We start from the raw sequence: 18,852 nt of genomic DNA on the forward strand, positions 1-18,852 counted from the left end.
AAAACAATGGGACTCTCTCAGCACAAAGTTTTGCTGTGTAGTTTTGCTGTGTAGTGTGATTCAACTAGAATCACAGGTATTTGAATGGGAAGCAATATGGAGGAATATTTGGGGAAAATTTGGGATGGAGCTACAAGAGAAATTAATGTTGCCTTGTCCTGTAGAAATGGCTCTCTACTCTTATTATTATTATTTTTTAATCCAGAGTGGAGTCAAAAATTTTTTATGAGGTAAAGATGAAAGAGTCTTCCCTTTTCTTGCTTTTTCTAAGGGTAAGAAAACAGTCTCAGAGAAAGTGGTGGAAAGTACTGTGTAATGTTTGACTTGGGGATTAAATTAAGCAAACTAAATGTAAATACTGTTGAAATATGGATATCAAAAAATTTAAATGATGAAAACCTGGCTTAGTTGACACTCGTAAAGGTGCGGAGACTCCCGTTGGAGCACAGTCTCACTTCGATCTCCATTTCCCGCTGGAGGTCACCACCTCTCTGACTGATGGAAAAGAGGCATCTGAACTGTGCTGTCCTCCTCTTCTTTCTGGTTCAAATCTTTCCTACAGTGGGGTTTAGGCATTTTTCATGTAAGGGTCTAAACGTCTAGTTTCTTTCTTCTCTGTAGCCTGAGGAAAAGGATCACATTTATAACACAGTAAAAATTAAAATTGGCGCCTCTTAATAACTGATAGTTACCTATACCAAAATGTAAAGTAGGCAAATATAAATGTAATATAGGCAATGCCCATATATTGCCTAAGTATAAATACAATATAGATAATAAATGTAGGATAGGCAAATAATTATATTCTTTGACAAAGTAAGACAGTTTAAGTAAACAAGTTTCTAAGTGATTTGAGACTTTCCTAAATTATACTTAAAAAGCTATCATTGTGTGAAAAATAAGCAAAACATAACTAAGTCATTTTTAGAAAGCTGAGACATCGTCAGCCGTGACTTTGAACTCTGTTAATAATCAAGTAATTAAAGGAGTCACTGTGAATATGCTAGAACAAGCACTGAATGGGAATTACAAGAACTAGGACTTGGTCTAAAGAGCTGCTGGACCAGGATGATACCCTAACCTCTGTGAACCGTAAATGTCTTGACTAGAAAAGAGGATTGTCAAAGGTGAGCTGGAAGGTTCTGCTCAGCTCTGGGAATCCATGACTCTTTATCCAGAGAAAGTTTGTGTATATGTGTAATGTATACACAAAAGAGGTGTGCCCCTTTTAATTTTGATATAAAGTTCCCTAAAACTACAGGTTGGTACCATATTGGATCTTTTATTTACAGGTGTGTATTTAGTGTGTATTTATGTCATTGTGGGTTATTCTTCCTCATTGTGTTCTAAAGTTAATAAAATTTCATCAGACAGCTATTAAATTTAAGTAACGTACAGTCTTATGTATAAATCTTTGAGGCTCATATCATATCAAGTAATGAGGCTCACATACTAGTCTGGGCAGTGTTAGCTTATGTATATTTTGAGAGATAATGTGCAATCCCCTTATTTATATAAAATTATATGTAATGAACATAAAGGCACTAGTTTTCCCTAACAACATACACATTTAAAAATAACCAGGATGAGTGTAATGAATCCTTATGGATTTCTCTCTGGTCAGATACAAAGGCCTCTGTTTCTTCATTGGAAAGTGTGGTTTCTTTCAGCCCTGAACATTCCGAGCCCAAGGATAAGTAAAAGCGTGTGTGTCCGTCTTATACCCATGCAAAGTTACCAAGTCCCAGAATGAAGGGGTCTGTAGTTGAGAACAGATAGAGAGACGCAGTGAAGATTGAGTTGGTTCTCTCCAGTGATCAAGAGGAGCCCTCGGGAAGTATGCATGGGTGTCACTCATCACCTGGCGAGCACAGGCTCTTCGATCTGCCATGGTCTCCGTGGTACTCCACAAGCATCGTTGAGCGCTGTACTCTACACCCAGTTTGTGAACACAGTATTTCAAAGGGAGCCCAAAAGTGTGAATGGTCCTATTACTTTTTAAAAATTCAGTATTACCTATTAGGTATTATCATTTGAGAAAGAAATGCCTTTTCAAAGTTGGTACCAATGATAAAGATCCCCAGAACTTAAGATATTCTCTAAGCACATAAACCAATGTAAAAGTGTTTTACCAATCACTGTTAAAAATATTTCAAAGGGGGACTTCCCTGGTGGTCCAGTGGTAAAGAATCCGCCTGACAATGCAGGGGACGTGGGTTCGATCCCTGGTCAGGGAACTGAGGTCCCACATGCTGCGAGGCAACTAAGCCCGCGGGTCACAACTACTGAGCTCGCGCGCCTCAGTGAGAGAGCCCGCATACCACAAACTACAGAGCCCACACGCTCTGGAACCTGAGCTCCACAACTACGGAGCCCATGCACCCTGGAGCCTGCATGCCACAACTAAAGAAGAGAAAACCCACACGCCACAACTAGAGAGAAGTCCGTGCGCCGCAAGGAAAGATCGTGCATGCCTCAACGAAGATCCCACGTGCCGCAACTAAAGACCTGACGCAGCCATAAATAAATAAATAGATAGTCTTAAAAAAGATTTCAAAGGATTTCATATAATAAATGGAGAACGTTATTTCACAAAGTTTTTAAAATTATGATGAAAGAGATCATCAATATAGGAAATGTTAGAAAATCAACTTTTATTTACCTCTAATTTATACCAAAACAATATGTATTCTTTATTTTTAAATGTAACATACTTTTCAAGAATTCAATTATGAAAGAAGCCAAAATAGATTACTGTGAAAAAGAGATGACAAAGATACGAGATATCAGATATTAGTCTTTTGCAGTGTGACTAGACTGAGGAGAATAACCCAAGAGGCCCTGCATATGAATCAAATGGCAGCTATACTGGGATCCACAGAAAGAAGACAATGTTCTTTCAAAGGAAACTTATTTGTTGTAGACGACTGTAGACTAAAGCACCTGAAATAAAAGCCAGCAAGAAGTGGACCGGGCCTTTCTTTAGATTCTGTGGTTGTCGTAGAAAATGAAAGAAAAATGGTAGGAGGTCCATTGCGAGACAGTGATCAGTGTCATTTTTACAGTTCACGTGGAATTTTTCTTTATTATCTTTTAGATTGTGTGCCACAGAGCCTGTATAAACTGGTGTCATGTTGACATACAAAGCTAATTAAAGCATGGGTAGAGAAGCAGTATGAAGAAAGAGAGCGTATGAAATAAATTACAGGCTTCCCTTAATTGTTTTATGACCTAAGGGCCTTTACTGGCTGGGTAAATAATTCTTAGTCGATTTAGGGTTATTTTAGAGTTTAATCTAGAAATTCTACAACGTAGTTTCTCTATTGCTAAGCAATGGGGTACTTGGAAAAAACAACCCACCCACACGTGTAAATGTGGCATTCCTGAAAGTCATGGTAGACTGTGTTTGCTCAGGCCAGGCCAGCACAGGTTGGGTGGGTGGATGGGATCTGTGCACTCAGCCCCTGGGAGCCTGGCTTTGGGAGCTGCTCCCTCCTCAAGTGTACACGTTTCCCTGGCCTCCGTAGTCTGGTCCTGACTTTGGCTGTTGACTGGCTGCTATAGTGAGGTCCTGGCCCTTCCCCAAGGCTCCTATGATCAGGTCTCCCAACATTCCCTGGGCTGAGAAAATTCCCCAACTCCTGCTTGCCATCCACCTTGTTCCGGGCCCAAAGCCTATAGAAGAAGTACTTCTTACCACAGGGTCCTAGTGTTAAGGCCAGAACCAGAGGTGGGAAGGAAGAGGTACTAGTAGTGAAGGGACAGCCTATTCCAAGATCGCTCCTCCTTCTGAAAGTATTTCATTATCCGTGTTTCAAGTGTCTCTCTCTGGTCTAATTCTTTCCTTTGGGAGAACGTCTTGTCCTCAAACTTTTCGATATCTCACAAAAATCCACTCATCTCAGATACTTGTGATCTCAGGAGTGCTTAGTTGAGGCACACGGATCATCGAGCCCTCTTTCAGAATTTTTATCCTCTTTCAGATTTTTGTAACTTCTGTAATATAGTTTGGAGGAGTAGAAGCAACTTTTGACTTATTATTTTTTTAAAAAAGAGAAAAATAAAACACAAGGAGACAGCTAACCTTGCTTTAAAACCCTTGGACTAATTAGTATTTTGGTAGTTTTATTCATCCAGCTATTGCTCTTAGCAGTTTATTAGAAGATTGGATACAGAAATGTAAGGATCCTGGAGGAAATGTAAATCTGATGTAAATGTAGTATAGCAAATAAAGGAATTTGATACTGTCTTTTCTTGACCTAAGATGCCTCTCATTTGCAACAGAACAACATGTGAAGCAGAAGTTCTAATGTTTGACAGATAACAAAAAAGTAATAAACCCAGGCGCAGATGGGAGCCATCCTGGACTTACATAAAAGCTGGCTCCAAGAAAGGCTTTTTAATAGTCAAAATATTTCAGCTGTTTTTGCCATTCAAGACCGGTGTGTCTTAATGTCAAAAAGAATTTTTTTATTTAAACATTTTCATATGCTAGGAAATTTAATAACCCTAACTACAGAAATATCATAAAAGTAAAACATAAAACACACACTCAGAAATAAATCACAACTCCAGTAAATTTGATCACAAATAAATTGTGTGGGGATGATGGGTCTTTATCCTTTTGGATGCCAGGCATGTATTGAGTGCCAGAAGTTAACAGAAGCTACAGTTAGAACTTGGATGCTTTCTTTCCGACAGAGTTTTAGACAGAGGGGACTTTAGCAACTGCATTTTGAAATTTGTTATATTGTTTGGGACAAATTCCATTCACTTTTCAGCCCCTGTTCTCATCCCATTTTAATGCACAATTCCTTAACCAGCAAAACTCACAAGCGTTTGTTGATGACTTCCGCAAATGGTAAGGTAGTTAGTGATGGTAGCTCACATTCATTGCCAATTGAAAAGGACTTTGGAGAGGTCCGTTTAAGACTGGACCCTCTACTGAATGGTCATTTGTAAAGAAGGTGGCTTATGTGGCCTCACAGCATTCGTTTTATTAAAGGATTCTCTTGGTTAGGGAAACCAGTTATATTGAGCCTTTGACACTTGAGAACAAGATCAAAATGGGCATGAGAGCAGGTAAGGGCAGCTGCCTTTCCAATGTTTTTCACTTAAAATAAGCGCCCTGCTCAGGATCTTGATGGTGACAAGGGTCTTCAGAGTCAGTTACCAGAATGTGATAAGACATCTCTCGATTCTAGGTGGTTTCTCAGGGCTTCAGGGCTATAAATGATGCCAGAGTAATTTGTGAGTCAATAGACTTTAACTAGTCTTTAAACCAGTAGAAAATGTTCGATTTTGTTATCACATTGATTTTTAATACCTTATTGCCTTATTAAACTGTGCTTTTTATTTTAGATGTATCTTTATGGTAATTCTGTTTGAAGGCATCAGTCCTAGTGGTTTTAAGTGTTTGTTCAGAATCTTAAGTCTTTAGGGCTCCAGGAGAGACCCCATTATAGGTCATGAAAAGGATAGTGTCCAATTCTTTTATTTGTATATGTTCTTTCTTCTTTTAAATGATGAGGTTGTAACCTAAAATGGACCTTTCTTTCTGTGAGAAACAGCTTGGACCACAGCAGGATGGATGATTGAGAAAAATCTGTGACCCTTGCAGCTGGGTCTGCCTCAGGGCACAGGATATGATGGTTGAATCACCCATTCTGCCCTGGAGGCTTGTTTAGGTCACAAGCACTAACCACAGCCTGAGTATCAGCTGAGGTCCTGGGTACTGGACCAACACTGAGTCCATCTTGGGATACTGATTCCCATTCTGGCCTTGGCCCCTGTGATTATCTCTATTGCAGGTGAGAGTGTGTTCACTAATGGGCAGAGGCAAGGTTTGTGTCCAGATTTTCTGTTACCACTAGGCTAGCATTCTTCCCATTTTGCTGAAACTTGTCATGTGGCAAGTATATTTCTCTTGAAGCAAGTTAGCTTTGAAAACACCACGACCAGCACCATCACCACCACCTCCATCCACGACAGACCTCTGGTGTGGTATCATTGGGGTGTGAATTGGGAATTAGCCAAGAAACCCAGTTTATTTTCTAGTCCATCTGTTTTGCTGTTCACTGAGAGTTTCATCGCTCTAATAATGATTTTCTCAGCATAGGAAGATCTCATCCTTTTCTCAATCTTAAGGATATTTCTAGTCTGTAGATAAATGATTACTCAGGAAAAAAATATTTGTCTACTTATCACTTATCTTCTGGTTCAATTGTAGTTTCTCTTTAAGCTGCTTGCCTCCTTCTCTAGAAACTTCCCAGACTATTCCAATCTGCAGTGACCTTGTTATCTTCTAAACCAGGGGTTGGTGCTTTTTTAGTAAAGGGGCAGATAGTAAACATTTTCAAGTTTGTGAGCCATATGGTGTGTTGTCACTGTAGCTCCAAAACAGCTGAAAACAAATGCAGAGTATCTAAATGAATGGGTTTGGCTGTGTTCTGATAAAACTTTGTTTATAACACAGGAGGAAGAGGCTGGATTTAACTCTGGCAGTAGTTTGCTGACCCTTGTCCTACACTAAAAATATTTATGTGTCAATTGCTTGGGTATCTGTTAATATTATTTTTAAAAAACTGGTCTCTCATATTGTTACATAAATTTGCATTTGCACACAGAATTTATTGTATGCAAATACTTTTCTCAATAAGTATTATCTATTTTTTCATTGGTTTAAGTTCCTTTGTCTTATCATCCCCAAACCTGCCCTGAGTAATCAGTATCTGGTATTTGAAAAGTGCTGCAGTTGAACCAGAGGAGTAGTCGAGCAAGAGGTAAAGGTATTCTTTCCTAGCAAACCCCTTAGCTTTGGAATGATTTTGCTGGGGATCAACATGCTTGCATTTGACTTGAAAAGGCAAGTCCTCCCATACAGGAAGGACAATTGTGGTGCTAACAGATCTGAAACGCATATGTATGGTGACTGAATCTGTACTTTAGTGAGTGAGTGATTATATTGCTTTTGTGTCCTGGCTATTCTTGCATGCCTTCAAGAAACTGCTGGGAAGATAACATGGGGCAGGCTTGTCTTTAACATAGATACCGTACAGCTGGTGGCTTGGGAAGAACGTGAATTGCTATATAGTCCCTCACAGACAAGCAAAATTCTAAATCAGTGTTTATCAATGAATGAGGAAAACCATTTCTGGCTTGGGAGGAGGTCAGAAATCAGTTAATCTCCCTTCTCCCTTAAGTGAGGGCATTTCATGAAAGAATGAGAAATAGGGAGATCACTGATAAGAATTAAGTGAATTCTGTGTTTTCAAGTCCTTCATATCAATCTTCTCCTCTCTCATCATCTTTGTTAAATATGTGGTTTTAATTGTGGTCTGTGTGTACCTGGAAAGGAAAGGAAAGAAAGGCCTTCAGTTGGCCGTTTGTACAGTGTCTCTTCCTTCGTAGGGGCTCTGCAAGTTGCTTTGGAAACAACAGGAACACAGAGGCTAGTACAAGTCTCCAGCATGTTTCCTGTGGATCAGGAAGTGAGAAGTGAGTGAGAGGACTAGGCAAGTGAGAAGAATCCTCACTTGTCTTTTTGTCTTTGTCACCAGGAGCGATTGACATCAGAAGAGCCAAGAGGGAGAAGGGAGCTTAGAAGGAGCCAAGGGCTGGGCTTCCCTGGTGGCACAGTGGTTGAGAGTCCACCTGCCGATGCAGGGGACACGGGTTTGTGCCCTGGTCCGGGAAGACCCCACATGCCGCGGAGCGGCTAGGCCTGTGAGCCATGGACACTGAGCCTGTGCATCTGGAGCCTGAGCTCCGCAATGGGAGAGGCCACAACAGTGAGAGGCCCGCAAACTGCAAAAAAAAAAAAAAGAGCCAAGGGCATTTGCAATGCTTAGATGGTGACTGGTGGCAACCTGGCTATTAGCAAGCCTGTCTCTATAGTGTTTAGGGTTTTCAGAGTGCTTTGCAATCAGGTTTCTTAGTCACCCTTCACAGCCACCACATGAAGCTAATTGATAGGCCTCCCGTTTAGCACTGAGGACAAGTGACTTGCTGAGGGTCAGGCAGTGAGTTGCTTATGGAGCTCATTAGTCCCTGGGTCATCAGTCCTGTGGGTTAGCAAAATATTATTTCCTTTTTTTTTCTAAAAACAGCTCTAGCCAGCCTTGGAAAACTTATTACTACTGGTAGACCTGATTGTTTTCCAGGATGATACTATTGTAAAAATTCTAACTTAAAAATATTTTTTTAAGATTTGCCTTTCTTAAAGCTTCATAATGTCACTTTTCAGAAAAATTTAGCATGTGCATTTTAAACTTTAGCCGAGTCCTTTATTTAGTAATGATCTCAGAACTTTGGCCCTTTTATTCCTCTTAAGTTCTTCAACCAGAGACTTCAAGAGAAATAAAATTTTTTAACTAGGCAGACTTGGTTTGCGGCATTAGCTGTGGTCAAAATTTGTATGGAGGGATGAGGTGAAACTGTTTTATATTTCAGTTATTCGTTTTTTTTGGCTGCGTCGGGTCTTAGTTGTGGGACACGGGCTTCTCTCTAGTTGTGGCTTGTGGGTTTTCTCTCTCTAGTTGTGGTGTGCAGGCTCCAGAGCACATGGGCTCTGTAGTTCGTGGCATGCAGGCTCTCTAGTTGAGGTGTGCGAGCTCAGTAGTTGTGGTGTGTGGGCTTAGTTGCCCCGCAGCATGTGGGATCTTAGTTTCCTAACCAGGGATGGAACCCATGTCCCCCGCATTGTAAGGTGGATTCTTTACCACTGGACCACCAGGGAAGTCCCTCAATTATTCTGTCTTTTATTCCCAGAATCTCATAGAGGCTAGACAAAAGCAGTAACCTCACTTTTTGGAATGAGAGATGTTGACATTTATTGTTCAGTTAGTACAGGGATATTCATTCAATGATGAGTGACTAGTGGGCTTTCTCTGCTTTTCTTAATATAACCAAAACAACCCCTAACAAATAGGGAATGGGATTTATCTATAGGTCATGTAAGGCTGATGACTTTTATTGACCATTCATTCAATATTTTACCCCTCAAGTATTTTTTGAGCATCCTTATATAGAGATACTGTTTTAGACAATGGGGATACAGCCCTGAATAAGAAATTCATGCAGCTTACATCTTAGTAGGTGGATTATTCATTTAAAACCATAAATACGTATTATTGGGAAGTGATAATCACTGTAAACAAACCAAAAGCAGGGTACAGAATTGGACAGTGACTGGAGTAAGGGGGTATTTCACATGGAGTTAGAAAAAGCCTCTCTGAGGACGTGAAATCTAAAGAGACCCGAAGGAAGGAAAATATTATGGCTAGAATAGAGTATTGCAAGAAGTGAGAACAGCAAAGACAAAAGCCTGAGGTAGGAATGAGATAGGCGTGTTTGAGGAAACAGGAGCTAGAAGGCTAGAGTGGCTGGAACAGAATGAGTGAGACAGAGAGTAACAGGATGTGAAGTCAGAGACGGGCAGGGAACAGACCCTGTGGGCTTTGTTGACCAAGGTCGAGCGTGTGGATTTGGGGTCTGAGTTGACAGAAAGCCATTGGAGGAATTGGGTGAGGGTACGATATTATCTATTTACATTTCCCAAAGGTCTCTGCGAATATTGGGTTGAAACCAGACGAAAGATAGTAGAGGCAGGGAGAGGGGACATAAGGACACTCAATAGGGAGCTACTTTGGTAGACTGAGAGGGCTGATGGTCGCTTGAACTAGGGGTGGAAATGGTGAGGAGGCATGGATTCACAACGCTATATATTGAAGTAGAGCTGGGAGTGCTTTATGACAGATCAGATGTGGAATATAAGGGAAAGAGACGGCATATGGCTTCACTGGTTGGGTACCGACAACCCCAGGAAGAACTGTTTACAGAGACTGTGCAGTGAATGGCAACCCAGGGAAGAATCAAGGATGATCCTTGGATTTTGATCTAAGCAACCGTATGATTGGTGGTGCTTAATACTGAGATGGGGAAGACTGGGGGGAACAGGTTAACGGGTGCAGGGGAATCAAGTTCTTTGGGGGCGTGGTAAAGTTGAGATGTTGGACATCGACAAGGAGATGTCAGATGCAGAGTTAGATATATACATATGGAACTCAGGGAAAAGGGCAGGGCTGGATATAAAAATTTGAAAGAATACATGGCTATGGGACTGAATTAGAAATTTTTGTGAATGAGTGTTGAGAAAAAAAAGTGGTTTGTGGACTGTGCCCTGGGACACTGCAAGATTTAAAGGTAGGGAATGAGAGAGGCATACAATGCATCCTAAATTATTTATGTTAGGAAGTAGCGCACAAATAAACATATTTTTAAATCACTTATTTTCTTCCTCCCCTAGTAAGAGCCGTTTGTGGAGACTGAGCTCACGTCCCCACGATGTTTCCTTTTGTGCTTTAATGGTGTTGTCACTAATGGGAGATCTCATTTCTCGCTGCAGGTGATTTTATTACTACCATGTGTGCAGAGGTTATGGGGCCTAGATTCATTTGGACCACTCATGTTTTTGTAAACCTTTAACAGTCAGATCGTTGTGAATTGCTCTGAGGTAGAGCTTTCCACAAAATGTCATGGGTGAACTGCAGTCTGACAGGCAGCCGTTGTTATTTGAGTTATGAACGCATGTCCTAGGGTGGTAGCTGCCTTTGGATGAAGCTGACTCTTCCTGCCTCTCTGTTGACCTCTCTCATGTCTTGACCTCCCCATTTTGTGTGGGAGCTTCGGGGACTGGAAGACTCCTTGAAGATACCGTAGACCCTTCCTTTTGCCAAAGCCAGGCCAGTGAACACCACCTCACAGTGTAACATTTCTCAGTAACCTCAGCAAGGATTTGTCCTAAATATCTGTTTAGTCCCTGGGGCTCTAGCTACATGTCTTCCACTGGGCTCTGAAGTGCTGAGGTATTTAACACAATCATTACTCAGCTCTGCTCTGCAAGCCAAATGCAATGTTAATTAGAATTACTTTTTTAAAAATATATAATTATATAATTTATTAAAATCAACACAATTCATATACAAAATATTAACATGGCAGTCATTAAGTTTGTTAAGCACTTCAAATACTGAAATGTTAAAACAGTAAAACTACACTAAGCAACTTTTGCATCAAGGGATCTAATCCAGCTCACTAGTTCAGGCTGGACATTCACTCTCCGAAGTACTTCTTCAGGCATGCAAAAAACAGGGCTAACAGGTTTAATCTGTTCTTCTCCCCAAAGTGACAATCCAGCAATTCCAAATACAGTATGAAAAGGACCTACTGTATCTCCTGGCCTGTCTGCAAATTCTCCCGTTTATTCATCTTGACATGCTAAGATGAAACTGCGCAGTTTCTGTCAATCCAGTGAAGCCTTCCAATTATCTTTAGGGAAGCCAACACCCACCAAGAATAGCATACATCTGATAACTTCTGTGGCTTCCATGGAGTCCACCTGACGCAGGCTGGTGTTCACAAAGCCCCCAGCCAAGTAAATCAGAATTTACTCGATGCAACTGACTAGTAATAGCCAGGAATCCTGTGCACCAACAGATCTGCCCAGCATGGGATTCAGAACCTGGCCTGCAACCAAACCCACCATCAAAGTTCATACATGATAAAACAAATTCGATTGCCTTTTCCACGTTAATAGCATCCAGCTTCCCCAATAGAGCCAAACTGCCACCGCACAAAAAGAGAATCTTGTATCGATTTCTCCCTATTATATAAAAGTAGATTTTCACATCCCATGAAGCAGCTGGTCTCTCCGGCCTGCACTGTATTCAGCCCTTATCTTTTAGACTGGACCCCTCTGTTCTAGTACTCCTGTATGCTGATATAACTAGCACAGTGCATGCTGGAACTTCCAGCAGACCATTAACTCCAGTTAGACCAGCTGCTTAGTGGGACCCCAAATATCTCCAGTGAAAGAACCATCTTCTTTCTGTAGACTCTGAACATATTCCACAACTTTATTTATGTCAATAACATTAATACTATCAGAGAGAGTAAGAATGTAATCATCTTTCTTTGAGCCATAGGATGCTATATAATCTGCATGCTTCTCCAGTAATAGGGTGTCGGGTGCATCTGACTTGCATCCTTCTGCAGTGGGCCCATGTCTGAAAGCAGAAAGAGCTAGAATTACTTTTTTGCTTTTGCATCTACACTGGCATTTCGTTTCTATGCCCTGACTCTCACTCCTTCTCATGCCCCTCTCCTGCCCCCTTTTTTATAAGCTCAAGACCTAAAAGTATTCAGATATGTTTCTCTCAGCAAGAATGCCATAAACTTTTACTATTTAATGTCAACCTAATTGGAAACTCATTTAGATGTATAATCTTTCTTTTTTTCAGTCTTTCTCACAGGGAGGTGTATGGTTAATAAAAGACAAGAATTAAGCACATAAACTCTTTACCTAGAAGCAGAATGCACGTAAATATAATTGTCCATACTTCCTACCTATTGTCTAACAGCTATTTTTTTTTTTTTTTTACCAGGCCTTCATTGTTATTCTTTGTCTGTTATTGCTCTGGCTACAGAGATACAGGGTTTTTGCTGTTTTGGCCCTTTCAAGATATTAATTCTTTTCTTCCTGGGGTTTGCCCTCTCTCATTCTTGTAAAAAGGCATCCTGCTAACCTCTGTAATTACTTTCATTTATTTTATTTTTTTCTGGAAACTGTATTTAAATATCTTCAAGTTTCACCTGGAGTGATAGATATTTCAGAATTATTTTCTTTTCCAAGAACATATTTTCATTATGGCATGAAGTTAAAGTCATTTACAATTTAATTATTTTGAAAACTCCTATTTTACATGTCAGAAGAAAACCATTTGTTGGGGGTATTTGTGAGAAAGATGCTTTTGTGTTTAATATTGTTAATTCCCTCTTTGATCTTCATTCTAAAATCTGATGAATGAGATATATTACTTCCCCTGGCATTTCCTATCCTGGTTAATGGCATGACCATTTAGCTGGTACCCATCCCAGAGTCCTCTTTCAGCCTCCCTGCCTCCACTGAAATAAATATTAAGGCTCAAAAGGTCCTGCCCTGTAATCCATCAATATCCTTTTTATTCCTTCTGCTATTGTCCAGTGTAGGTGATGGGTAATCATTTTTTACTTGAACTTCTTTGTTAATCTCCTAATTGGACTTTATCCTACCTAGTCTTGTCCCACCCAGATCATTCTCCACATTATTCCTACAGCAATCTATCAAACCAAATCAGGTCTTGTCACGTAGCTCATCCCTTAGCATAGAATAAATTTCAAATCCTTCATATGGTATAGAAGGTTCTCCATCATCTGACCTCCTGCCTTTCATGTCAGCCTCAGTTCTTGCCACTCTGTCCCTCGTGTCCTAGGCTCACATTGTTCTGAACAACTTCTGTTTCCCTGTGACAACTGTTTAATATTTCAGGTTCTCTGAACTGAAGTTCCTCACAGCCTCAACTGCGATTCCACAGACCTCAATCTTAGCCATTATTTGGCATAATAAATGAGGAGTGAGTGAATAAATATTACCTTCTGTCTTCCTTAGCTGGGAACGCCTGGATACTTATAGATTCATTGGCCTACACGTAATTAAATTGAGAATAATATTTCTCTTGATAACTTTTTTTATATTCACATTACATAATGATTTTGTAATTACATAATGATTATATAATCATTTTGTATGGAAATTACATAATGATTTTGATGGAAATCAGCATATACTCTGGATGCCTCAGTAATAAGGTTTTATTTCTACTTTTGGTCTGCTAACCATTCCTAGTGATCTTTTCAGTTACTGTTTCTTTGGTTTTTCTGTTTTTTTTTTTTTTAACATATTTGAGCTTCACTGCAGCTTTAGAAATAGATGAAAGTGATTCCAGATTTTCAGAATAAATTTATTTTGCTCAAATAAACTGGCTAATGAGAAGGAAAAATAGTGGGAATTTAGTCTGTGTTTAAATTCTATAGACTTGCCAAAAAAGTCTATATGGACCATCATAGTAACATCAGTTTCACTTACTTCAAGCCATTTTAGCACTCTAGAAGTGTGCTTTAGTTACTTAACAAATAGCTGAGTACCTACTAATTACCAAGTACATAGGCACACAAGTAAAGCATTTACACAACTATTTCTGAGATGACAGAGGAAAAGCCACAGTCTCACACATAGATTTTGATCATCCATTAATATAAGTTTATTGAGCAGCTACTACATGTAGATAGGGTGCTAGTCATTGTGATTACAGAGATAATAAAAGTCAAGTGTGGTGACCTCAGGGAGCTCCAAGATACATGAAATATTACTGTATAACAGGATAGGGCTATGAACAAGAGTCTTATCAGCTCACCTTACAGTGAGTGGTCAGGGTAATTACACCCTCTGTCAAACCATGAAAGTAGAGTCCACATGATCATGATTTGCTCATCAGAGCCAGGATGGAAGTAAGCTTTTTCAATACCTATTCCAGAATAAGAGAAAGAATATGAATGAATAAGGAACCAGAATCAAGAGAATGACATCCTGGGTCACACCAGTGTGGGACAAGAAAAGCATGGGATCCAGAAAAGTATCACTGGAACCCCAAACCCAAAGAGAAGAAAGAATAGGAAATAGACTATTCTCTTGGTAACTGTATTTAGCTGGAACCCTACTGTATTTCGTTTATATCAATACCGTGACACACATAGTATTCCAAAGTGAGTTGTTAGCAATTCTCAACAAATTGTTTAGGCAACTTTATCAAATCTCAAGTCTCAAAATCTTTGGGTTATTATAGCTGCAGGCTTTAAGTAAGTGTTGTGGCCACAGTTCTGGGTCTGGAGTGGACAAAGTCAAAAGGGCCCAGAGATGATGTTTAGCTGGTGTGTATCAGTTCCTCTGCATCAGTTATTAATATGAACACGCTTCTATTCTGACCTCCCCAAGCCCCTGGGCCATTCTAAACCATCCTGATCCTCCCCAGGATCTACGAGATCTCCTTGCAGCCCAGGAGCTAAGTAGTGAGTATATGGAACAGAAGAAGACCTCCAGGGCCCCCAACCAAAAAGAAAAAAAATCACTACAGAGTATAAATTATTGAGAACAAGCGCCAGGCCAACAGTTCATGTCTTAATAGATAAACAGTAGGAGCTCATATGAGCTAGTCTTAATAATCTTTTAACTGACAGCACTCAGGAGAGACCTAACATGTAGTAGGGGCTTAGTAATTGAGAGCTGTTATTACTGAGACACACCCTCAAGGAGTCTTCTTCCTACTGAGGAGACGTATGTAAATAGACCACAACCCTTAGCTTCGCGAGAAGGAGAGAATGGTCCCTGTCCTGGTCTCTCTGATCCCCTCTGCGTATCACAGCATGCTGTCATCTGCACTGGGATGTCGTTTCACGTGCCAGGGCCCTCATTTCTATTTGAAGGCAATTTAATTCTTTCCTAGTGTGACTACTTAAAGTCAAGTGCAGGATCTTCACCTGTTGTATTGCTAAGGAAGTTTCATTTCTTCCGTAATGCCCACAAAGCATCTTCTGCCAGTTTTATTCTCTGTGGGATCGGTGTGTCCGTTTTCGTGGCACTGCAGCATGTTCTCTGTCTCCACTCTAGGAGCTCTTTGTTCTTTGGAGTTCTGCCCCGAGCCTGCCCGCTCGGTATTCTGTTTCTGCTAGTGTTGCTGCAGTAGGATATGTCAGGTATTTTTAATTCTATTCCTTTTGTTAGAGTAATTTCCTTTTTGGGGGTGGAAATAAGGATATCTTTATACTTAGACCACTTGAGGGCTGAAGCCCAGAGAGTTTCCTGTAAAATCATCACAAGCTCCAAATCTTGTGGGCGACTTGCCTTCATATGCAAACTCTGCTATGGAGCCATCACCGGAAATTTTGTTTTGCAGTTTCCCAGCACACTTCTTTCTCCAACTCAGGATTTCTCAACTTGAGCACTATTGACGTTTGGGGCTGGAAAATTGTAGGGGCCTATCCTGTACATTGTCAGACATTCAGAAGCATCCTTGTCCTCTACCAAGTAGATTCCCATAGAAACTGCCCAGTTTTGACAATTAAAAATGTCTGCAAATGGGCCTCTCTGGTGGCGCAGTGGTTGAGAGTCCGCCTGCCGATGCAGGGGATACGGGTTCGTGCCCCGGTCTGGGAGGATCCCATATGCCGTGGAGCGGCTGGGCCCGTGAGCCATGGCCGCTGGGCCTGCGCAACCGGAGCCTGTGCTCCGCAACGGGAGAGGCCACAACAGTGAGAGGCCCGCATACAGCAAAAAGAAAAAAAAAAAAAAAAATGTCTGCAAGGCATTTTTGTCAAATACCCCTGCTGAGGGCCAGATCACTTCAGGTTGAGAACTGCTCTAAATAATAAACACATGAAAGTAGACAAACAAGTTATAAATGTGTTGACAAGCAAAGAAAAAACATTCGTGGTAATGACAGCAAATACTTAGCACTTAATGTGGGCCGGGCACTGCTGGAAAAGCTCTTTTCATATAAGTAACCAAACCCATAGACTGAGGTACCATTGTACCATTATTTATACACATCTTATAGACGAGGACACTGAGGCACAGAGAGGTCATGCAGGGGCTAAGTGTCAGATCAAGAATCTGAACCTAGGGACTTCCCTGGCAGTCCAGTGGTTAAGACTTTGCCTTCCTATGAAGGGGGGTGCTGGCTCCATCCCTCATCAGGGAGCTAAGATCCCACATGCCTTGTGACCAAAAAACCAAAACATAAAACAGAAGCAATACTGTAACAAATTCAATAAAGACTTTAAAAATGGTCCACATCAAAAAGAATCTGAACCTAGGCATTGTGACCCTATAGTCAATGATCTGAACTCACTGTGTTTTCTTTCAACAAAAATTTATTGGAATAGAGACCTACTTGGCATCGTATGGAATATTATCTTTGGTACGTGCTTAGTAAATATTTTGTTAAGTGAATAAATGAGTATCTGTAAATCCAGGAAATTATCTAATATTTTAAATTAGTATTGAATAGATTCTTTAGTTAATTTAAATAAAAAAGTACTTTTCCCTGAATACAGTCAACTATTATCTGTTAGAGCAAAGCAGAGGGTCTCTTAGCATTTCTAAGCCCATTGACAGGAATCTTTTGGAAAAGATTTGTCAAGGTGACCTTTAAAATCTCTTCTGATCTGAGCATTTATTTGTGTGCCGGTGCAGTATTGCAACATTTCAGAATGAAGACTAATCAAACTGAACAAAATATTATTTTCCTGATGAGATTAAGCAAAGCACCTGCTCTTGCCATATAATAGGGAGAGGATTCATCCTCCCTCCTAAACTAGGTATGCATTCGCATGACGTATGATGCACTGTTTGATACTTTGACCTAGCTTCAGGACTTATAAAATATTAAACATCTTTAACTAACAGGAAACCACTTTAGTCGATCAATCTTCAGGCTTTCATAGTTGGCTTCCTATAATAGATGAGGGGCTGAGCTCTAATATTTGTTACAAATGCATTACATCTGATTTATATCTAAGTGGGAAGCCCATATTTTATATAATAAAATATAAAAACATAGTATTCTTTTATTCTTGTTAAAGATGTTTATTAAATGTATTTCTATAAGGCAAAAGAATGGAAGCTTCCAGAGTGTCAATTAAAATAATTTTACTAAGAGTAATAAATAAAATATAACCATAAAGTAGCAAGAAGATAATCACAATAGCTTCATCTTGCTAGTTCTCTTAAAACTCACATTGTGAATTACAATTTTCCTCAGTGAGACCATAAGTAATATAAGTATTCTCTTTTCGTTTAGATGATCTTTTAAAAATTTGAGTGGCTTCATATTTTTTTCTTAATTTTGAAGGAGAAGTCAGTTATTTTAAGGACAATACTAGAAAGTATTCCAAATCTCAATTTTCATGGAAAAAGATCTTCCAGATATCATGTCATTAAAGAGGAATAGTAGTACCAATATGTTTTATTTTCATCAGTGATTTGAAGGGATGCTTTTGTTCCTCATCTAGGGTGTTTGCTTATAGTATTAGAATTCATGATTTATTTTATTTCATTTCATTTTTACATTATATAATAATTCTAATACTAATTTTTTTTTTAATTTTTTGTTTTTTTTTTAAATTGAAGTTTAGTTGATTTACAATATTAGTTTCAGGTGTAGAACATCGTGATTCAAAACTTTTATATATTATACTCCACTTAAAGTTATTATAAATTATTGACTATATTCCCTATGCTGTACAATATATTCTTTTAGCTTATTTATACCTAGTACTTTGTACCTCTTAACTCCCTACCCCTGTCTTGCCCCTCCCCACTTCCCTCTTCTCACTGGTAACCACTAGTTGGTTCTCTAGATCCATGAATCTGTTTCTGTTTTGTTATATTCATTCCTTTGTTTTTATTTTTTAGATTTCTCATATAAATGGTAACATACAGTATTTTTCTTTCTCTTTCTGACTTATTTCACTAAGCATAATACCCTCCAGCCCAACCATGTTGTTGCAAATGTAAAAATTTAATTTTTTTATGGCTGAGTAGTATTACATTGTGTGTGTGTGTGTGTGTGTGTGTGTATACACACACACACACCCCCATCTTTTTTATCCATTCATCTATCAATTGACACTTAGCTTGCTTCCGTATCTTGGCTATTGTAAATAATGCTGCTGTGAACACGGGGGTGTGTGTATCCGTCTGAATTTGGTTTTGTTTTCTTCATATATACTCAGTAGTGGAATTCCTGGATCATATGGTAGTTCGGTTTTTAGTTTTTTTGAAGAACCTGCATACCATTGTCCATAGTGGCTGCATCAATTTACACTCCCACCAGCAGTGTACAGTGGTTCCCTTTTCTCCACATTCTTGCCAATGTTTGTTATTTGTGGTCTTTTTGATGATAGCCATTCTAACAGGTG

General features: G+C 39.6%; 1 protein-coding gene and 1 pseudogene across 7 annotated transcripts in view; one reads left to right on the top strand and one right to left on the bottom strand.

Moving 5' to 3' along the window:
• Positions 1-18,852, top strand: part of CCDC85A (coiled-coil domain containing 85A) — a 194,421-nt gene that overhangs the window by 158,435 nt on the left and 17,134 nt on the right. The gene's annotated exons all lie outside the window — the stretch shown is intronic.
• Positions 11,057-12,154, bottom strand: LOC309815909 (geranylgeranyl transferase type-2 subunit beta-like; annotated as a pseudogene). Its single transcript has 2 exons — positions 11,855-12,154; positions 11,057-11,662 (listed from the first exon to the last, which is right to left on the bottom strand). The product of its transcript is annotated as a geranylgeranyl transferase type-2 subunit beta-like (transcript).

This window comes from Mesoplodon mirus (genome assembly GCF_964341445.2).
Source record: "Mesoplodon mirus genome assembly, chromosome: 14".
In the NCBI taxonomy this organism is placed as follows: Eukaryota; Metazoa; Chordata; class Mammalia; order Artiodactyla; family Ziphiidae; genus Mesoplodon; species Mesoplodon mirus.